The sequence below is a fragment of the Typopeltis vanoorti genome, chromosome 20, assembly GCF_054136105.1.
Source record: "Typopeltis vanoorti isolate ZY-2024b chromosome 20, IOZ_Tvanoo_1.0, whole genome shotgun sequence".
NCBI classification, from domain to species: domain Eukaryota; kingdom Metazoa; phylum Arthropoda; class Arachnida; order Uropygi; family Thelyphonidae; genus Typopeltis; species Typopeltis vanoorti.
Window position 1 is genome coordinate 68764297 of NC_143568.1, and position 27644 is coordinate 68791940.

Here is a 27644-nt window from a genome sequence, read left to right on the forward strand (position 1 = left end):
ACACTGTGTAAAACTGCTAAACAAAAGTCATGGGAGGACTTTGGCAAGAATATAGAAAATAAATATCAAGAAGGTGGTAAAATATTCTGGAGGTTGTTTTAGAAGCTTAGAAATGGAGGAAAGAATGCTGTACAAGGAGTTAGAGATGATAACGGTGACATGAAAACAGGAGAAACAGATATCCTTGTAGTATGTAGTAATTACTTCGAAAAATTGCTAAATGAAACAGGCAGTGATAGCACAGTGGTAAAAAACACTCAACAGGCATACAGTCAGGAATGCATATCCATACTTGAAGTAGAAAAAACTATCAAAGGCTTGAAAAATGTGGAAAGGCAGCAGGAGTAGATGATATTCGACCAGAAATGCTGAAGTATGGTGGTATAAAAGTCTTACAGTGGCTGCACTGCATACTTCAGAAGTTCTGAACAGAGGGACGAATTCCCAATGATTGGAGTAGAGCTCTCATAGTACCCATATATAAAAAGGGAAATAAAACTGAATGTGAGAATTATAGAGGTATTTCCTTAATGAGTATTCTTGGTAAGATTTATGCAAGTATACTTGAGAAACGGTTGAGAAAAATTGTGGAAGAAAAGCTTGGTGAAGAACAAGCAGGATTCAGGCCAAATAGAGGTTGTGAGGATCAGATCTTCACTTTCCGAGAAATAGTTGAAAAATCATGGGAATATAACAAACATCTGTAATTAGGTTTTGTCGATTTGGAAAAGGCATATGACAAGGTGCCAAGAGAGAAGCTATTCAATATGCTACAGTTATATGGTGTCAATGGGCATTATATCAAGCAATACTTCTTTGAGTTGTAAGTCAGCAGTTAGAATTGAAGGAAGTACAGGAAGATGGTTTAATGTTAAATCTGGTGTTAGACATGGATGTACATTATGAAGGAAAGTGGTATTAAACCTGATATCAAAATTAGAGATGTTAATGTCAGCTCTTTGCTTTATGCGGATGATGTCATACTTCTAAATAAATCCGCTACAAGTCTGCAAGATTCCTTGACTAAATTGAATAACAGTTGTTGTAGATATGGTGTGAAGATCAGCAATAAAAAGACAAAGACAATGAAAATAGGCAGAATCATTGAAAATGTCAACTGCGTTGTGAACGGAGAACCTGTGGAAAAAGTCAAACATTTCAGCTACTTGGGCACAATTTTTAGTGACGATGGTAAATTAAATATGGGAATAGACATCAGAATCCACAAAGCTGGTATTATAGGAAGTCAATTGAATAAATTCATATGGAATAAGAGAGAAATTAGTCGGAACACTAAATTAGCTCTATACAAGACGGTGTTGAAACTTGTGGATCTGAAAGCTGGGTCAGAAGTAAAACACTTGACCAAAGACTAGAGACCACAGATATGAGAGTCCTGAGAAAGATTAGCGGCATGAACAGATGGCATCAATGGCAATATCATATTAAAAACAAGGATAGTAGTTAAGAACTTGACATTATCAGCATCCAGGAATGCGTTAGCAGAGCTAATCTCAGGTGGTATGGTCACTTAAAAAGAATGGGTGGGGAAAGATTAGCAAAACAAGTGTTCTCTGCCAGGTTGGCAGGAAAATGATCCAGAGAAAGGCCAAGATATAGGTGGATTGATATGGTACAAAGTGCCTTAAATGATAGAAATATAAGATCTGATAATGTTGGAGTCTTGACAAGTAACAGACTGATTTGGAGGAAAATTGTAGATAGGAAGTAATGATGTAAATTTTTCATGTAGTACTATCATATCCTGTACACCCCTTGAGGATACATGGCAGGAATTTGATGATGACCTCTCAACTGATAACCTGTCAGTAGATTCTGCCACTGTGGGTCAATGTCACAGAAAAGTTTGAAAAATCTTAAGTAGATGTGTATGATATGTTTAGGGCATTCAAATGGATTTGGCACAAAGGCTTATTAAGTAAGCCTCCATCACAGTCTTCTGCAACTTTTGATGGTATCATTGCAGAGTGAATAGTGCTTCCACTCTCCAACCAATAGGCTGTAAATCTGAATCCCACTGCAGACATGTATTGTTTGTGAATGTCTTTAAGGTAGTAGTATCCAGAATTGTTTTTCAGGTCTGAAGTGATTTGAAAGTTCCGTGTTTGGTATGTCATAAAAGGATTTTTGGATTATCTAATTCCTTAGCCTGTCCATGGGATTCATATATGTAAAATTTAAGTCACATTATGTGCAATGGTGGAAAGATCCTGAAACTTTGCAACAACTAATGATGCAATTCTCCAAGGTTCTGTTCTTTCATGACTACTCCCTTTTATGTTGAATATATGATCAGAGTTGATTGCAAATCTAAAAACTGTCTGCTAACAACAGTACACCTATCAGCAAACCACAAATCTCATCTTGAATCTTCACATCTGACAAATCTGCAACACATGCACATTAACAAAAATTGGAGATTATCAACATTTAGACCTAATTTCTGATCTCCAAAGTGTTCTTTCAAGTATTTTGATAATAGTATTAATTTCAATGCTAGTAAAATTCAGTCCTATCTTATTTTTCTCAAAAACTTATCTTCCAGTCTTACATTTAACAACGTCCAGATTGCTGAAAAAGATGATTTATTTCTTTGAATAACTAACTTCCAATCTTTCTTGGCATAAACATATTACTAAGATACAGATACTTTAGTTTGGCAAATTCTTGTACTTAAGACATGAACTGTGCCTAGGATGTCATATATCCATAGATTTGGCTGTAAAAGGATGGATCTTTAATATCCTCATTATGTACTATAAACATACTACAAATATCTCTCCTCAACATGTAAGAAAAATTTCTCTTTCACTCAAAATATTACTTCATCTCTGAACAGCTATTAATGGTACACAAATCCATCCAACCACTGAATGCTGCTTCACATTTAGGACAGTGTCCTTAAGGACCCCTTGAAATACTTGGCTCAATATAGAAGAGAAGTTGATTAATGACATATCACTCCAAGTAACTCGATTATTTCACAGATTAGTTTCTGCCACATTTTCTACCAATATGTTCATTACAGTTCACATCACAATTTGAAAACAAAAACTGCAACAGCTATTCAACACTTAGTTCAACTCCAAACTCTGAGAACACATTCTTATTCATTCATTCCTTCTACTGTTATATTTTGGAATATTCTCTCTCATATTTCCAAAAGAGAATATAATCCTTAAAATCCAATGTTTATACGTTCCTTCTGTCTTCCATCAACTGTCCATCGACAGGTCAAACAACTCCCCCCCCCCTTCTCAATGTAAGCATCACACACACACACACACACACACACACACACACACACACACACACACACACACACACACACACACACACACACACACACACACACACACACACACAGTAATTGACTCGGTTAAATGACATGCTTATAATTATTAACTGACTTAAACACCGAGAAAAAATACAAGAGATTTAATAAGGTTTCACCTACTAGTTTCATCGGAAATGCAGACTTCGTCAGGTGAATACAGTACCATGGAGAAAACAATATCTTAAAAATATATTGTACTTTAGACAAAACAGGGTTTAGAACAAGTAGTAGTTGTGTTTGAAATTGAGTCCGAGCATTAGTTCTGGAGTGAAGCACTGTGCATGTGAATATCATGAGTGCGTCAAAACTGGATTGCAGCGCTGGATTAAATATATATGATTGTCTTAGTGTAATCAACATAGTAATGAAGATAATACGTAATCAACATAGTAATGAAGATAACTCAAACCCAACAGCCTACATCTCCTTACCGTATATAAGTTCTCTTTCTCCTGAACTATCCTGAAGAAATTTAATGTTAAAACATATTTCTCCACCTTTCCAAAACTCCGATCTTACCTCAGTCAACCTAAAGTAAAATACAACTGACTTCAGTTCCCAACAGTATACAAAATCATTTGCAGTTGTGGCAAACCATATTATGGCCAGACAGAAAAGTCCATCTCTCTCTCTCTCTCTGCCTAGAAGAACACCAACGTGACATTTCTTATAACAGAGTCTGTGCTAGTGCCCTATCCAGCCACATTTTATTCTCGGCCAATACCAATGTTGAAGAATGACAACAATAAATAGACTGGAACTCAATTTCAAACATCCATAAATGCTCCGATGAATTAGAAAAACGAATCTTGGAATCTAAAGAAATAGCTCTTGACCCTGTCCATCTAAACAGCAATTTCAGTTACAGCCTGCCCAATTCACGTAGCACTGTAATCCAGTTTTGGCGCACTCATGATATCATTCACACGCACAGTGCTTCATGCCAGAACTAATGCTTGGATTCAATTTCAAACATAACTACTACTTGTTCTAAACTCTGTTTTGTCTCAAGTACAATATATTTGTAAGATGTTTTCTCCACGGTACTGTATTCACCTGACGAAGTCGGCATTTCCGATGAAACTAGTAGTGAAACCTTATGAAATCTCTTGTATTTTTTCTCGGTGTTTAAGTCAGTTAATAATTAGAAACACACACACACATATATATACTGGTAGCATCACATGCCCATTTAGGTTGGGCATGCTGTTCTGTGGCTTATACAACCCATGCTAAAATTCATGTCAATTTGATAATATGATTGCATTTTTATCGATGTATAAAAGTTTTAAGAGTGCATAGTGCATCAGCACTTATCTTAATGGATCTAATGCAATTAATTATAGGATAACTTTGAATACGTCAATCTATCAATTAATATAATGAACAATAGCGCTATGCTTCACGTGCTGTTAACGTAAGAAGCACAAAGGGGTTATGCTTCATGGCGAGTTAGATCATTGGCAAATACTAAAGTGAGACATGGATAATTTGAATTTTTTTTTAATATGATTTTTAAATACAGCTATATAATACACACAGAAATTGGAAAAAGTGATCACTTGGGAAATTGTTATTTTTCCAGATTGAACCAAAGAAAGGCTGAAATAACTCATTTTACTTATTATACACAAGTTCCAACGTCATTAGAATATAATGATACAATCCCCAAAAGCTCTGGCAGAAAACAGAACCTTCAGCATATCGTCAACACTGCTTCCCTTTGTAAATATGGGCAAAAAAACTTAATTTATAGAAATTATAAACATATATTAAAAAGTTGTCTATATCGGTGTTCGAAACACATCAGTTGACACTTCACACACATAAAATAGTTGAAACTCAGAAAACAAAAACAGCGACTCATGACAATGTTCAATTGGACTACTCCAAACAATAACCAATCACAGCCACTAATGACTGCTGGGTGCTATTGTCACAGTGCACACCCTGCCTCGCCTTCTGGGCCATTTAAAACCACTGGAACGCTAAGAATTTGACAAGCTGAACCTTCTGCACATCTTTTGTGACTGCACGCTTGAGCTGTTTATGTTTTGAAAAGTGTCCTCTCCATTAAGCATTAATATATTTAATGTGTTTAATTTTAGGAATTATGTGATGTCTATTTATATATTAGAAATATGTAAAGGGGAATCTTTAACAGGAATAAATGCAAAAATATATCAGCGATATTGCTATTCCGTAGGTGTCCACCATACACCTATGCTCTTTTTACATGGCTTTTTTTTTTTCTCCACAATTTTGAAATAACACGGTTTAGAGAACAAAAGCAATTCTGTTTTTACACTGTATATTTTGATTTAACACAGTTCAAATGGTGCTCATTTTTAAAATTTCTGTTTGAGTTCAATTCTGTTAAAAACAGTATTTCCATTATAATTATCATTTCCTAGTACGGTACACATGTACTTAAACTTGAATTTTGGGGAATCCCCTCGATGTTTTAAATATCAAGGATTACTCTACACAACAGAATGTAGACAAATGCCAAGTAGAACTTATATAGCAAAATCACAAAAAAGTGTTGGTGGCTTTAAAGCAGCTAAGGACCGTGTGACAATTATTTTGCAGCAATGCTTCAGGAGATCGTATACGAGTATTAAAACCATTACTCATTAATTGAAAGGTGTGGATTTTAACATGTTACCAATGCACTGGAAGGTGAACAAAAAAAGGTTGGGTTACAAAAAGACATTTTTAATTAATTGTTCCATCATTGTTTTGTTCCAGAAGTTAAACGCTATTTGATGGACTTTAAAGTTTTATTGATTATAGACAATGTGCCTGTCCATCCCATTTTAGAACACCCGAATGTGGAATTTTGTTTTCTGCCACCTAATACAACCACCACACCATGGTGTGATCGCTACCTTCAAAACTTACTACATAAAAACATTCCAATACATTTTGGATAAACTAGATAAGGATAATTTACCGACAGTTATTGATATGAGGAAGAAAATTTCTATTTTGGATTGCATCGAACTTGCTAAGTTGGCATTATCAGAATTGAAACCATCAACTTTAAATGCATGCTGGTAAGCTACTTGGCCAGAATGTGTGAAACAGAAAAGCCCTGTACTTTTTGCATACAATTGAATATCCCAATATAATCAAGATTAGCACATGCAGTTGACAGAGAAGGATTTGATGGTTTTTCATCTGCAGATATTGAAGAATTGATGGCTGACAAAGCTGTTAGTGATGATGAAATCATAGAAGCTGTCCTTGAGAATCTCGATGAAAAAGAAAAGTGATGTTGATGAGATTCCACTTACTGCAGGATTAATTAAAAAAGGGCTTCAAATGGCTAATAAAATTGCAAAGTCATTTTCTTACACATGATCCAAATACTGAATGAGCTGAACAGTTTAAACGTAAACTGAAGTCATGTATGGTACAATATGAAGAATTACATAAAGATCTAGTCAAAACAGGATTTCAACGATTAATTACAGTTTGTGACAAAAAAAAATTTTTTTTAAATCAACCTTCAGAATTACTGAATTTAGTTTCCTTCACTGAAGAAAATGTTTCAGCATTGCAGTATGAACACGACAACAAAAGTAGTTCAAGTGATTTAATTCCAGTCTCACACAAAAGAATGCAGCTACTGTCAGAAAGTGAAGGTGCATAAAATTTAACTAATAACCATATGCACGGGTGTATTTGGACCTTTTCAAATTTCTGTTTTATTAGTGGCACACTATTTTCTTTAAGAGATGCATGCATATGTTTTGTTTGATGTTGAAAGTTTATTTTTCACTTGGTTAGACTATAATAAATTTAGTTTAATCCTTTATCCAAGTGTGAGCAAACAAAGTTTGCACCTGAAAGTATCTTCAGGACTGGGGTAAGGTAGTAACAACACCGGGCAACTCGTTGCAAAGGTGGAGCAAGCTAACATCACTCCTATCTCAGTATCTCCCATAATACAAAACACATCTCCTTGCGGATATATATAATGTTATGCATTAAGGGGAGGGCCACTACCCAGACTAGTTTCGACCTTTATTGAGGTCTCTTCAGTGGGAGCCAGGCTCAGACGTGGAGATACTAGGCAGAAGCAATAGTAAGGTAATCTATACCTATAGGAGTTGCCAAACGGTGTGCCACCTTTTTTATTAAATTACTCTGGATTTAGAGAAAGATATAGGTAGAGATGACCTTGCTATTGCCTCTACCTGGTATCTCCAAGTCTGGGCCTGGTTCCCACTGAAGAGACCTCAATAAAGGTCGAAACTAGTCTGGGTAGTGGCCCTCCCCTTAATGAATAACATTATACATATCTGCAAGGAGATGTGTTTTGCATTATGGGAGATACTGAGATAGGAGTGATGTGAGTTTGCTCCACCTTTGCAACGAGTTTCCCAGTGTTGTACTACCTTATCCCAGTCCTGAAGATACTTTCAGGCAAAAACTTTGTTTGCTCACACTTGGATAAAGAATTAAACTAAATTTATTATAGTCTAACCAAGTGAAAAATAAACTTTCAACATCTTTCTTTAAATCCAGAGTAATTTAATAAAAAGGTGGACCACCTTTTGGCAACTCCTATAGGTAGAGATGACCTTGCTACTTCTGCCTGGTATCTCCATGTCTGAGCCTGGCTCCCACTGAAGAGACCTCAATAAAGATCGAAACTAGTCTGGGTAGTGGCCCTCCCGTTAATGCATAACATTATACATATCCACAAGGAGATGTGTTTTGCATTATGAGGGATACTGAGATAGGAGTGATGTGAGCTTGCTCCACCTTTGCAATGAGTTGCCCGGTGTTGTACCACTTTACCTCAGTCCTGAAGATACTTTCAGGTGCAAACTTTGTTTTCTCAGACTTGGATAAAGGATTAAATTAAATTTATTATAGTTTTGTTTGAAAATAACTTATTGTTCATATCGGAATGATTCTTTTATTTTTTTCATATGCACTGTATCCTTTTTTACACGGTTTGCATTTACACGATTTTTTCTGGAACCAATCGTGTAAATGGAGAATTGGGTGTGTGTGTGTGTATAATTTTTGCCATGACAATAATTACATGCAATTCTAAGATGTAGAGACCAAGCATTTTTATAGAAATGTGTGGAGACCACACATTTCTATAAAATGTCTAGTAACAATCCTTTAACACCTTTTGTTCCCCAAAGGGAACAACTGGAACTCTATAGTCCCAAATAACTTTTTGAAAATCAGTAAGCAACCATCTGGCCTCTACCTTTAGCTACCACCAGAAGGTGAATTAAGGCTACTGACTCTGGGAAGAGAGTACACACAACTGCCGCTACTGCATATTTCTGAATGAGTGCAGTATATCATTGTCTGAAATAGCCCAAGTTCTAAAGTCGTTTTTCTGCATTGTGAGATTAAAATCTCGACTTTCTGAGCAGAAAAAAAAATAATAATTTGCCTGTGCCAAAAACGTTCCAACTCAGGAACCAACTGAAAAAAAGGCCTAGAAAAGATCCTTTTATCAACAACTAAAATCAAATCTATAACAGTCTTTCTTCTGGAAGCCTAGTCTTATGTATGCAGAAATGTTTGCTACCAAAAGGCTATAACAATACCTACCAGGAGGCAAACATGCCAAGTAACAGATCAATTTGGAAGAAAAACTGCTGGAGCACCTCTGGGTTTTGACAATGTCCTTTGTTTTTGCAAAGACCTGGTTTTGAATCCCATTCTAGGATGTGAAGAATCTTTATCAGAGCTTTTTAAAAGAAGGTGAGTTAGTTGATCTGATATGGATGAGGCAGAATTTTTTCTCCCAGAAACTCACATTGGTCATCCAACAAACCAGACAGAACATATGCAACAGATAGTCATAATATACTGTGAAGACAGTATTAATTGCCCTATGAGAGTACTAATTAGGCTTCAAGAAGCTAAGTTACTTGCCAGTGACAAACCATTCTAGCCTAATACAATGGAAAATGGGATAGAAACTAACAAATGAAGGCTTAAACTATGTTGAATTATCATAGTATACTGTATATCCTTTGAAGATACATGCCAAGAAATAAGGCCTACACCCATATAAAATCATTTTTTTCCTCATAGGAATGTGTGTGTGTGTGTGTGTTATATTCCAGGTAGCAAATGCTGCTAGTAATATATTTAGATGCCTATAATAAAATAAACTGTCAAAAAATGGCTTTCTTATATAACCAGAAACTTATAAATTCAGATCTATTATCAAAGGTTATAACTGATTAATAAAAACAAAACACTTGGTTAGTTTGTTTTCCCAGAAAAAAAAAAAAAAAAAAAATTAAAACTAAGGTTGAAAGACCTCTGTAAGCAGGCACCCTGACCTGCAGCCATTAAATTAGAAGTCTTGCTTTTCAGTATTTCAAACCTGCTCAGAAGCTATGTCGTGGACAGGGAGGGTCTAAAAACAAACAGAGTTTCAAGGCAGTCTACTACCTCCGGCATGTTTGGATAATACAGCAACACCCACCAACGATTGACAGAAGGATACAGCACAAATTCATCACTACATAAATTTGATAAAGTATGCACATTTCGTCAAAATGAATGACAGATTTTTAAACTGCGAAAACGAATTAGGATGAAACATGATATGAAATAGGCGAGTACCAAACAGTTTCAAAATCAGTATTAATTAACTTCATATGATCTAAAAATAGTTCGTAAGGAGAATACTGTTGTGTGCATTATTACGTTTAAATGACTTTTTTTTTAGCTGTCATATTAATTTAATATTAAGAGCTGACGTGAATAGCTACATAATTATTCGACATCAGCGGCATGGATACAATAACGAATATACCAGCAGTTTAAGTTCATAATTTATTGTACATAAGAAAGCAGGATGGGATTCTAATAGAGGGTTTGATGAAATACTAATAACATTCAATTTTTTTTCATTAGGTAATTAAAATGCACATGTTTCAGTATGATAAAATGTTATATTTAAAATGAACAGTAATGCACATTAAAAAAAAAAAAATGACGGCGACATCTTAACGGTTTCATCTATTTCACCCATACGGTACAGTCATCACACAAACGAGCAGCTTTACACTGCAGTCGATTTCCAGTACCATTACGTCACTAGCCTGGGACGTCGTTTTGTGACGTCACCAGTGTCAAGCTAAGAACTTACGAACCACCTCCCAGCGAATGTTCATAGGACTGAAGCAGTTGGCTTTCGGTTCACTTTTCCTTCCTTCCTGTGCCTACCCACTTACGTCAACCAAACGTCACAAGGTACAGGGACTTGGCTTTACCATGGCAACCATTTCTCTTAACATTAAGAACGATGCAGTGTTTACAGCGTTTACCGTTCATAGAAAAGCTCCGAAATTTTTCCCCGTCTAACCTTCCATAATTATATATGAAATCTAACTATAAAATGATCATTAAAATATCGTAAGAATACAGAAAATTTTACTCGACAATTTTCAAAATAACTGCGCATGATTGTATTCTAAACTATTTATAGAACAAAGGCATTACCTTACACTAAAGAACAGCAATTTTTACTTTAGTAGCATGTTTAACACTAAACTATAAACACCAGCTACAAGGCAGTCTCACAGAATACAAAAAGGGAAACGAAGTTATGCTAATTTTATTTTAATTAAATACGAATTAGTAATAACTGTAAATGAGATTAATTGAAAACAATGAATATCTTGTATGGAAGTATAATGTCTGAATTCCTACGGCAGGACTAGGAATTCCTGAAGTATTCTCATTACAAGGGCGGAAGTGTGCGTCATTTTTATGATGATATACCTATGATGTCAGTATGACGCACAGCAGAAGCTCTCTCATCCCACTCAACATTAACACATGCACGTTGACATTAACACACCGCGTTGACCTCGAAGTCTACATTGAATCATACGTGAGTAAAAGTTGCTTCCGGTTAGTGTTGCTACTCTCCTAAAGGTAGTAGCCGATTGTGTATGAAAAACGAGTTCCGGCTACACCCTATATCGTTTCATTCACACAGAAGGAAAAGTAGACACTGCCGAGCCACTTTTGTTTTTCTATTCACCAACCGGAATAGCCAATGAATTCGGGAATTCCCTTTGGCAATTCCATAGTCAAGACCTTGAATCACGTATGAATGAACTGACAACGCAACAAAATATTTTTAAATTAAAAATTATACACATGAATATATATATATATATATATATATATATATATATATATATATATATATATTATTGTTCATATTTACTCGGTAGATAATGTTATTAAAAATTAGTTTGAATGACTATATACCGAGAATGAAAAAGAATAAGGGTTAATGTTAAGATACTACTAGCTTCGTTGAATAAATCAAATTCTTCAGGTATCACAGGCAAAGAATTATATGAAATAACAAAGACATGATAAAATAACATCAACAGATCTAGTATAAAAGACTATTGTCTTTTATACTAGATCTGTTGATGTAGTTTTATCATAACGAAACTAGTAGTATCTTAACATTAAATCTTATTCTTTTTCATTCTTGGTATACAGTCATTCAAACTAATTATATAAGGGTGTTAGAACTGGGTTTTTTACTTGGAGAGTGGTGAATGAGTGGAATAAGTTGCCAGTCTGTTGTGGGTGCCATGACTGTGAATGAGTTCAAGGCAAAGTATGATAGATACTGTGTGGATGTTGAATAGTTGTTCTTGACGTGATGTTTAGGGCCTCCCTCGATGAGTCTAAGGACTCCTTGGAGTTGCCCGTAATAATAAATATATATATATATTCTGCTTATTCACGCACATAATACAAGCAGATTGTCATCCAGATGAACTTAGGAGATGCACATGTTGATTATTTTCATCAATACAAATATACTTAATGAATAAAAATAACCTTTTCATATTATAATGCCGTGAGAGCCAAACTGATACATACTTTATACTAAGGATAAAAAATAAACATATCGAGACATGGGATGTGCGTTGGTCTGGTTGGCCGAGTGGTTAGCGTACCCACTCTTCAATAAATCATGGGCTCGAATCCTGCCGTGGGCATGGATGTTTGTGATTTTCTTCAGGTGGAAGATGAATTTCGTTACCTAGTGAGACTACCGCCCGCTTAATGGAGGCCTGAAATGACTTGAAAAAGTTCGATGTCTCCGGACTACATAAAAATAATATATATATATATATATATATTGATAAAAAAACGAGGGGAAAATCTCTAATCGGCAACTATGATTGGACTGTCTTCTGCCGACCTATAGTTGGAAATAATTAGGCTATGGCAAGATAGTATTACAATATATATTTTCCAAATATAAAGAAAAATGTTTTGTAATGACTTAGTTAACATTTTTTTTAATTTAAAAAATCCGATATTTCCCTTTAAAGTGTCTTTATCTGGAGGGATAGCGACACTGCTTTTATGGAGAAACCAACCCACACTTGTGGGAAAAACAACAGTGGATAGAAACGAATTACAATTGGAGCCGTGATGTTCAACTTAAAATTGAAGTTTACCAGATATTTATTATTATTATTATTATAGAGAGACCACCAAGGACTCATACTACACGCACCCAGCAATCATACTTATTCTTGAATTCATTCACACTGCCTGCACTCACAACATCCAATGGCAATCCATTCCAATCACGCACAACGCAATGAGAGAAAAATCTAGCCTCACCCCTTTTTAGTGACATTCATTCTCATTTCCAAGGATGCCCTCTTGTCCTTTCCCCACCCTCCATAAGTTGAAAAATACTAATTGGTCAATAGTTGGATACACCAGTCTTTGCACCACCCTTATACAATGGAATTACCATACATTCTTTCCATTCCTGTGGAATCTTCTGTTCTGAGACTCATATTAAACAGCCTAGTCAAAGGAATAGCCACTTCAGTTGAACACTCTTAGCACACATGCTGATATCCTATCAGTCCCTATTGTTGAATTCTTATTCAGTTTGTGCAGCGCAACAGCTCTAATACCTTGTCCTCATACACCTGAGTTTCTTCATCCAGCGAAGAGGTAGCAGTGAGCTCAATGTCGCGTACACCAGGTTGATAGCTTTTAACAAATGGGCACTCGTTAGCTGAACCTCTTCTGCATCTGTAACCCTCACGCCATCTCAATTTAGAAGAGCTATTCTTTCATATTCATTCTTTCTTTTACTAGCACAGAATTCATGTGGGTTGTCTTTATCAAGCAGAGCCAGTTTTCATACTCAGACTTTGCCTTCCATACAATAGTTGCGACTATTCTAGTCTACTGCTTATAATTTTCATAATGGACATCATCCTTATGCACACAGTATTCCTTCCACATCATTCTTTTCTTCTAATCTCTTGCTTAATAAGATTACACATCCATTTGACTCATACCCTATTTATTCTTCGAACTCTCAGGACACATTCTGATACCGCATCATTTAAGTATTGTTTAAATGCTTCCCATTCCACTGAACTCAGTATACTCCTCAGTTGATCATAACGTCCTATTTTGTAGTTCAGCATGTCACCTTATATGAATGTTCATAAACTTAGTCACTTTCGAAGTGAGTACCGCATGATCACTCACCAATCGGAGGCAGAATAGTTACGTCTTTAACTGAAACGCACTCTGACAATATTATCAAATCTAACACTCTTTGATTTTGGGTTCCTTCTGGAGGAAGTTGTCCTGCAACAGCTCAATAAATGCATTTTCATTCTTCTCATGAGATTCTACTGCTGCCCAATCAATATTTGTATAATTAAAGTCTCCCATTATGATTACTCTTTTTGCGCTCATCATTTCTATTTGATGATGCATTTCTTCATCACTAGCAACCAATCCACCAGGCCTGTAACAACACCCCACTAATTGATACTGTTAGATTCCACCTCACAACACATGGCTTCAAACTCACTGCCACATGAAATACTGTTAGTCATAGGTCTCAACTCTAACTGGATTCAAGTCATCCGATATCATTAGCGGTACACCCACTCCTCTCGTATCCTCCCTAAAAATATTGTACCCGTTACACTCGATACCAGTTAGTATGTCTGATTCTGATAGCTAGGTCTCACTAATGCCTACAATCTGAGGTCCCCACATATTGACAAAGGCAATTTTTAAGGTGAATATATCTTACGACACAAATGTGTCGTAAGATACATTCATATTGCTTTCATTCATTGGTGGCATAGTCGTTGAACTTAATAAGCAGTGATATTTTAAAAAGTCATTGCTTATTAAGTTCAACAACTATTCCACCAATCTCTCCTTTTTTGCTAATCAGCTCATTTTTCCTTTCGATAATTTGGTTTTCAGAATATGTAAGACAATTGAGAGTGTCACTAATCCTAACTGGGTATTTGGGGGGGGGGGGGGGGAAGGCACATCTCTGTCCCTTTCCTCACCTAAAAAGCAAGCTTCCTCAACTCATATTTCCAGATATCTACCTAGATTCCTTGCTCCTGTGGTTTGTCTTACTTTGGGCAGTCTGCAGCTGTCTACCGTGAGAAATGGAAATTGTACCTCCAATATCATGAATGGTTATGCACCCACAGTCTGGCTTTGAAGAAATTCCTGATACCCCAGACCTATTAAATGAAAGAAAGTGCCAGTGGTTTGACATTTGATTGAACCAGCCTTCCCTTCTTCACCTGAGAAGATGGAAGCATCTTCAAGTGCAAACTTTTTTTCAGGGTTGTGCTCATAAATTCACAACTAATTTATAGAATTAAATGCCCGTGTGCTGCTACTTCAACACACCGATGAGTATTAGCTGGAATTAAAATCAAAGAAATTAGAGCTATGACACCTATTTTGTCTGTTGAATTATGGCTATGCTTGTTTTTTCCGGATGAAAAACCTAACTTTTCAAAGGAGAAAACTAGATAACTCACTTCCAGCTGAAAAATCCTTATAGAAAGGTTCTTGCATCCTAGAGGATTGTAACTTAGGCATTACCAAATTAAGAGCCACCTGATAACATCTGCTTATGCAGTATGTGACATCTGATAGTAGAACTATATCCTAAGTGATTTTCAATAAGATTAATTTTCCCTACAATATTTTTGATAATTTCTCTCTCTCATATATATATATAAGAAAAACCTCCAGCATCGAGGGAGGCCACATACTACACGCACCAGCTATCATACTTATTCTTGAATTCATTCAAGACTGCTTGCACACACAACATCCAAAGCAATCCATTCCAATCACACACCAGCCTATGAGAGATAAATCTAGCCTCATTGCTTCTTAGCAGCATTCATTCTCAGCTTCCAAGGATGCCCTCTTGTCCTTTCCCCACCTTCCATAAATTGGAAAATTCCATCAATTGATGTTTTGTATGACCCTTTCGGAAGTTCGTGTCTCAATCATATCACCCCTCTTTCTCCTGTTTGATTGCATCTGCAGCCTACAAATTCTCAATCTTTCTTCATAATCAGTATTCCACAATTCTGATATGAGAACGTTCATTTCAGTATTGAAATTATCTTTTGAGTTGTATTTGCAATCTTTGCTACATGGTCCCTGAACTTCAACTTCCTATCTAGTAACACTCCAAGATCCCCAGCCTCATAAGTTTCTTCTAGCATAAATCCACCAATATAATATGATAATGGATATCTAATCATGTCGAAGTGAATGACTTTACATTTACTGACATCCATTTTCACAATTCCAGTCTATTCAAATCATTCTGCAAGTACTGCATACCAGCAGCATTCCTGATTACCCTACTTACTTATCTTTGCATCATCATCAGCAAACAGTTGTATATCACATGTCATATTCTGCCCAATATCATTAATGTACAGATTGAATAACAGTGGACCAAGCACTGATCCTTGTGGTACACCACTGGTTATTTATTTATTTTTATTAATATTCGTACTGGTTATGGGCAGTACTACCCTTACATCGCATCCAGACTTGATATAGGCCTACGCCTTTACAAGTGTTTTACCTTATGCCTGTTCTAGTTATCATTGTAGTCATTCTCTGGTGGCAATGCCATGCCACCAGTGTGCCCTGTAGGGCCCTCAAGGAAAGAACTTTTATATCCTTCAGCGTAAGCCCAAGCTGTTTTAATTCCTTATAACTATCTGCACTCCATACGTCATGTAAAGAGATGGTGGCGCTGGTAAACCTCGGAGTTGCCTCATGCTCCTCCCATACTTACTAACTAGATCTTGGTTATTTTTATAATAATTTACTTTATTATTATGGCTATAGGCTAGTGGGCGGCCTGTTCCCACCACCTGGGCATCACCTACCCAAATGTCACCATCTCTTTTAATCACTAAGTCTGGCTTACGCAAACCCACGGAGGTCCCCTATAATGTGGTTCCACGGCAGTCTTCCAACCTTTGTTCTTAAAGCGGTTGTTCAGAATGGAGACCATGCCATCATGCCTCCTCATGCAGACCCCATGGGTGCAGAAGCAACATTGGGCTATATGAGACAATGTCTCACTGTAGTTGCAGCCAGCCCTACAGTTGGAGTCGTCACTACCCCATCGAGCTGTGTGGGCTTGAGTAGGCAGGGCATTGCTCCTTGTCCTGATAAGGTCAATATACTCAAACCCTGGGAGGAGTCTGGTGCCATCCCTTACCCAATCATGCTGGGGAGGCACCAGATATGACTCTTTTAATGGAGCACCATCTACAGAACAGTGCAACAGAGATGCCCATCTCGTGTTCTGCGGGTGCTGACTCGATTAAAGTACCTTGATAATGGGACCAGCCTTTAGCCCGCCTAAAGTCTTCTTGTATTAATGGGCTATAGAAAGCCTCTCTGCAGATGGGTTCAGAATCGCGCAGCTCTAACTGCACGATTCTTGACAGCCACGGGCATGGGATCAGCCATCTAAGCGATGGAACCCCAAGCCCACCAATCCTTCACTCTCGCATGGAAATATGCAGTAGGAGTGTCAGGGCAGTCGGAGCCGTGATCTCACGGCTCTGATTGCCGAGAGTGAAGGATAGCCCTGTCCATTCGGGACAGTACCGAGATATAAGTCCTACCAAGCACCAACTTGTGGTAAAAGGCAAGGTAGGAGATAGTAGGAAAGGAGAAACAGTCTTTGCTGGGGCTTGAGAGGAGCGTTCCTCAAAGAAGCGATCCCAGCTTCTAGGATAGAAGGGACAGAAGACCTTCCCTTTGGAGTGAACATGATACCGAGGTATCTCCACTCTTCCATGATGGTCAAAGCATGCAACGGCCTCCCGTGCTGGGAAAATTCTATAGTCTCAACCTTAAGCTTCTTGTCACGACCAGGACTTCTCTACATCAATAGACAGTTGACTTCTTCTCAAATAGAGAAGAAGTCAACTGTCCGGTCAAGGAGTTCCTGTCTTAGTAGAGGCTACGAGAATAAGATCGTCCGCAAAGGCCATAGCATTAAAGGAAGAAGCGCCTAGAGAGTAGCCTATACAGCTAGGAAGAGAATGAAGAAACTCATTTATGACGCAGTTAAAGAAAAGGGGAGATAGAGGATCACCCTGGCGAACACCCCGCACTGCAGGAATAGAAGTTGCACAGGACCCTGTGGTGATAGTGATGGAGCTACCGAAGTATAGCTCCATAACATAGGAAAGAAAAGGTTCTGGAAATCCAGCAATAGACAGCGCTCGATGGAGAGCAGGAAGGGAGACGCTATCAAAGGCCTTTTAGAGGTCCAGCGACGCCATATATAGAGGCTTAAGGTGGCGTCGGGAATCAGAGAGAAGAGAAGAAAGAAGATATATATTCTCGATACAGCCATCCGAAGGGACAAAAGCTCTCTGTCTATAATCGTGCTGTATATGTTGCTGAAGTCGTTTAACTAATATTTTATAATAGAGTCTAAGTAACACAGAAGGAGATGGTAATAGGTCTAACGCCTCATGCACAGCTTGAAGTTTCTTTCTTCGGAATGAAGATAGTTCTTGAAGCACGTAAGTATGGTGGTATTACTTTACTAGAAAGGAGAATGTCCACTAAGTCTTGAAGAATCTTCAACGGCATCTTCCGAAGCCTAGACGCAGGAAAGCCATCAGGTCTGGAGACAGAGAAATTGGGTGGAAGAGCTGCTTTAATCTCCTGGATGGAGACAGGCTGGTATATTTGAAGGGCAGGAATGGACCTATATCGTAGGTTGGTCATCATAATCAGGGAAGTGTGGAGGTGGAGTACAAAAGACTGTACTCCAAGAATTTGACAAAATCATCATGTAAGTCTGCTAGAGGTGGAGGGGGGGGGGGAAGCATTGTCAAGGATGGTTTTGGCACACTGCCCTCTATTCTTTTTATAGAGGGCCTGCATAGGCCCTCATTCTACAAAATCATTGTAGAATGAGACGTAGGCTGATGATGAGGAGGCATGAAGTGTTCAGAGAATTCAGCATGGAGGTAGTCATTCAACTGATCTGTGATATCCATTCCCAGAAGGTGAGACTGACATATTCAAGAATTTGATGGTTATATTCTGGAAGAGGAGGAACATCTAGAGATGATGTCAGCCTGAGGATCAAAGCCTCTTCTTCAACAGCAGGATGGTGGCTGGAAGATGGAAAGGAAGGGACAGGAGATATTACCTGTGGCAGATGGGCTGCCAATTCTCGAAGTAAAATCATGCAGACTCACATCCCCCATAGACCACTTTTTGATATCTGTTAGTCATATCTATTGCCTTGAAAAAATGCAGAGTTTATTTTTATTTAAGTTCTGTCTAAAAGTGTGCGGCCCGTGATGCTACCACTCATCATATATTGGCCTTCGTACAAAATGAAGTTGACCACGTCTGCCTTATACCATACATAGCCAAATTGCAGCTTGCAAGCTGTATCCAGCTATTGACTGTCATTAACAGTCAATAGCTGGTATAAAATTAAATATTATTTTTTAATATAAAAGAAATCTATAATTACATGAAATTGCAATACACTTGACATGGTCTGAATTTGTTTTTTTTTACTACACTTAGCATCACAGTCTGTCACGTGATCTATGCAGTTTACTATTTCCATCTGTGTCATTGTCAGTTAAGCTACTTTACCTACTGCTTCATTTTGTGTACAAACACTGAATCAAGTAATTTTACAGTTTATCTACTACTTCATTTCCTATTTTTAATTGATTTTGCCTATCTCTTTAATATTATTATTTTAGTTACTTATTCTTTGCTATTCAAATTCAATAATTAATTCATATTTAATTTTAAAAAAATTACAATATCACACATGACCAAACTCCATGTTTGGTCATGTGTGATAATTACTCTGAGAGAGAAAAAAAAACTGATTGCCACTCTCGAGTCTTTGAGATTCTTGTATATGTCTCGTAGTGATATGAAGTCTGGCCACCCCTTGCCTTATACAATAGCACAACCACATCCTTATCTCTACTTGTCAGAGTTCCCCTTATCATTGCAGCAATGCATTGTGCAGCTTTTAGACACTTGAATGTACAAGTGTGAAAAAAAAATCTTTTTTTGAATTATTGCTACACTTCATTATGTTCTATCATATTTTATGCAAAGATTTTTGCAAAGTTTTTCTGAAAAAAAGAAAAAAAACTTTTTTTTTTTGACAGAAGTTCATATTATTTTATTTCACCAGGAATTATTTTGTTAATGTCTTGCTTCCAACTCATGTGAACTGAAACATGGTTCATTAACAGATTAATCCACTAAAGCAAGCCATCTCTTCTTCAAAAAGCCAGTTTATGTTGGTCACAAAGGAAAGCAATTAAACATAACAAGCTTACACTTAAAGGTTTAGTAATCATACATATGCAGGAATATAGAGTTTACTCCATGGCCACTGCCACTTATGTCTCATGCTGCTCTGCTTTCATATCTCGGTCTTCATATCAGATGACCCTTTAATATGAAAGTCGAAATATAAAGTAACATAACTATAAATAGTTATCTGAACTTCCTAAGGCATTATAATTATCATAAATATATTTTTCACATTTTACAACAAAACAGTGGTGCGTGCATATACATATATTATTTTTTTTTTGCTTGTCTTTTCATTTAATTCCAATACATTTTTCACTACTGGCAGTACTTTGCCTTAGGACTATATCCTCCCCTGGTACAATTATCACAAGAAGCCTAAAATGCATTCTCCAAAATTCTATCAGTCAATAACCAAACAATGTGTGGCACACTTTCCTGTAATGGTAAGGGATGAAAGGCTATACTGAAAGAAGCCTTTTTATGAACGCAAACTTTCAGACTATTGAAATCCTCAACAAAAACCTATGCTTGAGTTTGCCCATAAAATTTATGTAAAACATCAACAGTTACTTCCATTCATATTTATCACAGTCAAAATATCTCATGATCTTTGTTACGTTGGTCATGCTGTTCATGGGCTACTTGACGAACTACCTCTGTAGAGGACGTTTTCATATCAGGAATAAAGTTTAATATGCAAATTATTTGGTAAAATCATACTTAATTAGAGATGATGCAGTTTCTACAATTTGACTTCGATTTATAAAATGTACAAGTGCTGAAAACTGGAGGATATCCTTGTTTCATCCTGGTTTATCTCTTCTGAACAATACACAATTATGATTATATTGTAATCATAACATTTCATTAGTTAAAATGCAAATGAGTTTATATGCAAAGGAATGTTCATGTGTCAATGAGAAGCCTGAAAATTAGCAAAGGGCAGAAGATATTTCACAGCTTTTTCTGATAAAACTGGATATTCATCATTGACGTATAGCAAAAATGACAGCTTACTCCGGTCACCTTTAGTTTTTAGAATGATATCTGAAGCCAGTGCTCATAGTTGTTGTTCTTCAAACTATGAAAGGGCCTTTGGCATTGTTTCATCATTGATATTAAATGGTTTTATCTGCACAAAATTTTTGTCCAATTCATGGAAATACGAAGATTTTTCTGCAAACTTTTCTGCTGCAAGGGTTGGTCGATTGGTAGAACCTCTGCTACTAATAGCTCAGTTAAGTAAGTATGAGCGCAGTTAGTAGTTGGAAGGAGCCAATCATTCGATGCTGTTGGCACACTCTCCTTCGATGAGTCTTTGGACTCCCTGGAGGTGTCAAATAATAATAATAACTTTTCAAATGCAGCCTCATTTGCTACTAACTTGTGGAGAGGTCAAAGAATCTAATTTGCCACAACTGCACTTTTGCAATTGTTGCATTCATTCACTTTTTCTTGCACATAAAATACAGAAATTTATTTATATTGTAAAGACAGATTGAAATTGTTTAAATGAGAAAAGATATCTGCTATGTATATGTTAATTGACAAAGGCATTTCCAGTCATATAAATGAATTTCCAGATTAAAAGTTTTATCAAGAAAAATTTATAGTTCTAACTGAAATTCAAAAAGGCGATTTAGGACTTTTCTACACTAAGCCAATAAACTTCGGTGTGAAAAAAGTTCACTATGATCACTGCCTGCTTCATCACTGTTCAGAAAAAAAAAAAAAAACGGACATTCAGAGGACAAATTTTTGTGATGTTTGTAATTTTAACACTTTCATCGAGTGTTCTTTTTTTCTCTTTTGCACCAGTGCTTCAACACATCAACTCCGATACAATTTACTTTGTCTTGAATAAAGTTCTATAACTACCTTCCTCAGTTTTATATCCTAGCAATATGTTGGCATAACAAAATAATTGTTTATTTGCCTCATATGTGATAAACACTAAAAGATTTGCAAGGGTAAATTTACTGTATTAGATAAACACTAAAATTCTCAACATCAGTTGATTTAATTAGGCTGCAGTATGTAATAAAGGCTCTGTTGGATATGTGACACTCATATGTGCTTTACATTTTTGGCCATTTCTGTGATTCTATGATGAATAGTGTTATTCATCATAGAATAAAAACTCTAGAGTAGCAGGTTTTTCTTTTTGTCTAGTACTCTGTATGTCTTGTCTTGAAATGAGAAATTTGTTACAAAACTTGTGAGAATTTTGTAACACATGAAATACTGGAATAGTCTATCATCAGTCCATGAAAATTTTAGATAATCTGTCATATATATGGATTTTTTTTTCTCCCACTTTTTTGTCATTGACTTTTACAAAACTTGCAGTTGACTCACACTCATTTCTGTCATTACCATAATCAGTTATTACCATAATAATTTTCTTCACTATTTTCCATTGTGCATTTCAAAATCCCATTTCTAACCAGTGATCCACATTAAAGGGTTTAAGAAATTCAAAAGGGAGATATTAATATTAATTAAATGTTGTTGTTGTTGAGTTCATTGAAGAGCTTTTAGATATGACTGTGGATCTGTAGAACTGCTTTGGCAATCTGTTGAACTTTGATGGAGTACAGCTTTTCTCTAGGGTTATTGTCAATTTTCTGTAGAACAGCAGCAATTGCTAGACAAGAATAAATATGGACAGGTGTCAGTTCAACTCCTGGACAGCTTTTGCATGTTTCATAGCTCCTACTACCATCTGGCTGAATTTTCATGCCTTTAAAATGTTCTGTCCTTAGTCTGGTGATGATTGTGGTTATTTCTCTATTTTCACTGATTCATTCTTCTTCTTGAGTTTGTTTTACCAATCTTATTTTGGTGACAGAGTTAGCATCAGTTAGTGATAGTGGGTATAATTTTTGAGGTAAGAATCTTGCTTCACCATCATTCTCGTAGACTCCACTCCACCATATCCATCAAACTTGTGACAAACACGATTAAAAATATCTAGTGTATGCAGGGGTGGCGAAACGTCACTGAAGAGGTCGATTTAAGATATAAATGATTCTGAAATTTAGCAGAGTTTCGACCACATGGTTCAAATTATTTGAATTTAAACGCTTAATGCAAACATTTTGAAACACCACGGTTGGAACATGTTCATGTCATCAACCAGACACAATCCTATATGGAGGTCAGTCGGTCCATGCTGAAAAACACTTTTTTTTAACTTTTAGCTAAAAAAATGTGTTTTTAGCAGATTTTAATAGGTTTTTAGATATTGAAAAAAATTAAAAAATCGATTCTGCAGTTATATGGTGATGAAAATATAATAGTTTACATACATTTCTTTTATTAAATTAAAGAAATGTAATGTATCCCCTAGAAATGTCTTTTGTATACTCCCAGGAGTACATATACCACATGCAAAACACTGTTTGACATACGTGTGTGTGCATGTCTGGTATACTGATTTAAGGGTAAATTACTGCCTGTTCTTTGCAACCAGTATCTTTCTTTTTGGAATATGATGTCTTAGTCTACTTGACATTTGATATTTTTCATTATCAAACAGGTATTAATGGGTGTTGGTTTAACCTTATAATTAGGTTTGATGGAATGAATACAGAGAGAAATAATTAAACATAGCTTTATTAATTCCAATATTTTATCTGTCATTGAAACATATTCTGGGATCCAATATATATATAAAAAAATTGTAATAATACATTGGGATCCAACATATATAAAAAAAAATTATGACACATACAAAAATACATAAGAGGAAGATGTCAGACCAGAAGCCTAAAGTCTTATAAAGAACAATCTTATGGGTGCTGGTGGCTAGCCTTGGCTGTTGGTGGTGGTGGGGGGAGAATCAAGAACTAATATTTACCAAATCTTGGGAAGTTTAACACAACCATAATATTTATTTCGATTACGTTTGCTTTTTTAAATATGCTACTGATTCTAAAAAAAAGTCATGTTTGCATTTGCTGCTGTGAAGCATAGCAGTTTTCCCCCCCCTATCTGATTCTGTGCAAGGTATCTAAAGCATAGCCAGCAAGAACTGACTGACCATAATTGTGGAGATGTATTTCTTTGTTCTCCAAAATAGATGCTAGCAGATCTTAGCATGCCTATAATATGGCCAGTTACAAGAGCAAGGAACCTTCTCCACACCTGGAACAGAGAGGAGAGAGAGCAGATCTTTAGAAGAGCAGATGAGAGCCACCAATTTCAAAAAAAAAATTATTATTATTATTATTATTTTTTTTTTATATGTGGTTCTCACCCATGGGCTAAAGTTTTTTTCCAATTTTTATCGATTTTATACACAGTCATCCCTTGACTTATGTGGGGGTTTTCTGTTCCATCTGACAGGACGTAAGTTGATACATTAAATCAGAGTTATAGGGATTAGAGACTTAACTGTAATAAGTATAGAGCCATTTTAATTTTTAAATCTTATAAAACTGTTACTATAAAACAGGAGAATAATCACCCAAATCTTCCTCCGTAATCACATCTTCATTACCTTCCCTATGTGAAGGACCAGGCTGCGGCTCTTCTGATGTAACCTTTGTTTTTTTGATGAAAATGTCCAATGTGCTTTGCTTATTCCTCTTCTACTTTTCATCATACATTTGTTTATAGCAAGCAAATGCATCATGTATTTTCCTTTCTACTAATAAGTAGTGTTCAATATTGGGGTCCATGCTTTCAGCCATTTTGAGAACGTAGCTAAGTGCAGAGAACATTTCTTCAAGACCCTTGGCTGTAAATTGCTTACCTACCTCTTCTTGTTTCTCTTTTCCCTCTTCCTTTCCTCATTCTTCCTCTTCTGCAATACATTGTTCCTCCAGTTCAACCAATTCTTCGTTAGTCAACTCTTCAGGGACACTTTCTGCAAGTTGAACTATGTTATCATCGTTCACTTTGAGATTTAAATTGTTTGCTAGGCACACTATTTCTTCACTCAATTTACAAAAGGTCTTCATTTTTTATCAAAACTTTTTGATGTGTATTTCCATATGCCACTCATCCACTGAGAGGTCACTTCGTCCCCAGCCACAGCAATATTTTTAATAGCATGATAAATATCGAATGCTTTCCAGAATTACATGAGAGTCTAGTCGTTTCCTTCATTAGCAGAAATGGCTTATGAAAAAGGTTCTCCGTAGATAAGCCTTAAACACTGCACGCACTCGCTGATCCATCAGGTTGGATCAATGAAGTAGTGTTTGGAGGGAGAAACATGACCTTGAACGTGGTGACGATCACTGATATAAGATAGATGACCTGGAGCATTATCTAGAATTAATAAAAGTTTAAATTCTTCATTTTCTTTCACACAATAGCTTTCCATTTCACTCGCATAACAGTTGATTATAGCATCTGCAAACAATTTTTTGAGTCATCCATTACTTCTTATTGCTCAAATAACGAACACTGAAAGAGTATGCTTCCTAATGTTTTTGAAGGCTCATGGATTCTCACTGTGCCATATCACAAAGGGTTTCAAGTTTATATCCAGCCACATTACCCCCTAACAGAATCATAATACAGTTCTTAAGAGCTTTGAAATCAGGCATAGATTTTAGCTTTTTGTGGATGAATGTCTACTCGAGCATTTTTTTCCTGAAACAAGGAGGCCCAGTCCATATTAAATATTTGCTGTGGCAAATAATTTTATCCAATTTCTCCACAAACTCCTTGGCAGCCTCCTCATTGGCACTTGCAGATTCACCATACGTTTTCACATTATGCAGCGCAAACCACTGCTTTAAACTTATGAACCAACCGGAAGAAGCACTGAATTCGTAGTTGTAATTGGGTCTTGCTTTCTCCATCAACATGTTGAAGTTTAGTGCCTTATGGTTATGGCTATAGTGCTAAGGGGTATGCGCTTTTGGTTCAGATCATCTGTCCATGAAGCAAGTAGCTTTTCAATAGGACTTTGTCTTTGCTTCGTTACTATCATCGATTTAATGGAAGCAGATCCTTTCACAGCTTCTACGATTTTATCCTTATTTTTCAAAATGTTCGTCACTGTAGAATGGGACAATCTGAAGTCATGTGCAATCACATTGACGGGCTTACCAGCTTCATGCTTTATAACTTGCAACTTCGTTTCAAGATAATTGCTCGCCTCTTTTCCTGTGATTCTTCACTAGGTATTTTGATTGGATGGTAGGGGTCATGTCGCACAAATATTTAATGATAAATACACGAATAACCTATTTCTCAAACACCAAATCAATAGAGGAACTGTTGAAGACACGTGCCAACTGCTGAGGGAGGTTGCTGCTGAATGTGCTGTTGCCTCCAATAAAATGAAGTTTTATTGGAGGCAGAGGTTATATTTCTTTAAAGTTCTGGCTATTTTTTTCTAAGTTGCTCTTGATATAGGGAATAAAACTAGAATTATTATAACCTGTGTATTGAGAAGAATGTGAGGAGGAAGGAAGAACAACTGTTTTGTTCATCTTTTTGGCACTGCAGCAAACAGAAAGGAAGGTGCAGCAGATAATTACAGTTCAGCTGTGAGGGAAGGGTTTTTTAAATACCATATCGTTGGGAGGGAGATGATTGGAAAGTTTGTGTCTACTAGTACTTCACTTGGAAGAACACTATGTATAAACAGAAGGATAGAAGGAAGAGTCCATGGCGATAGCTTCTGTTTATACATAGTGTTCTTCCAAGTGAAGTACTAGTATGGATGGGAAAATCGAAGACATCAGAATGTTGGGTGGGAGTGGGGAGGGCATTTGTAAGTAAAAATAGTGTCAGAAAGATATTGGTAAACAAAGGAATAGTGTTAAAACCATGATATTAGTATTATTTAAATTTTCGATTAAAGATTTCTAGTAGGTGCAATTTTTTTATATAAAAAATGAAGTATTGCCAGTAAAAAGAGATTGTGTGTGTGTGTGGGGGGGGGGGGGTAATGATTTAACTGCTTGGCTGGTTTAATAGAAAGGGGAAGGAGTAATCGCATCTACTATGCACAACAGAGTTTCTTCGGTTTATGAATTTGAAGAGAAAACCACATATTAAGAAGGAAAAAAAATATTCACCAAAAGGTGAGTTTGTATATTTTTTTATTTTTTTAGACCAATTCAGGGATTAAATATATCAGAATTTTAAGAAGTCTTTAATGTTTTTTTTTCCTGGACATTTATGAGGTAATAATTTAGTGGTTTATAAGGAAGTATAAGCAGTATAAGATCTGTAAGCAACAATCAATTTTTAATTCTAATCACTAGTATTGAAGACAACAGTAGCATTACCCTTATTGCCCAGTAATTATATTTTTGTCTTTACATAATTTATGGGAGGTAGAGAGTTGAATGCTAGATTTCTTTTAGGCAACAAAACTTGCTTAAGGACGTTATCTATTTCAAGCCTGATGATACTGTCAATATTTGCAGGCATGCTACAGAGGCAATATTCTATATACAATACGAGGTCTAATGTTGGAACTTGATCAGATGCTAATGCAAAGTTGTGGCCATGGCTAAAAAGGCTGACAGCTGTTTCATTTAGTCTTTTTTATGAAAGGTTGACAACTTGATAAGGCTGACTCTGCAACTGAGAAAAA

General features: G+C 36.3%; 1 protein-coding gene across 2 annotated transcripts in view; it reads right to left on the bottom strand.

Moving 5' to 3' along the window:
- The window catches only part of gpp (DOT1 like histone lysine methyltransferase grappa), a 282498-nt gene that overhangs the window by 224979 nt on the left and 29875 nt on the right, over nucleotides 1-27644 (bottom strand). Inside the window, exon 1 of one of the 2 annotated variants that reach the window (XM_090409771.1) lies at nucleotides 10862-10944. The exons of the other annotated variant lie outside the window; for it this stretch is intronic. The gene's annotated coding sequence lies outside the window, so the exon portion shown is untranslated. Of the gene's footprint in view, nucleotides 1-10861; nucleotides 10945-27644 lie in introns of those variants that run through there. 2 annotated transcript variants of the gene reach the window in all.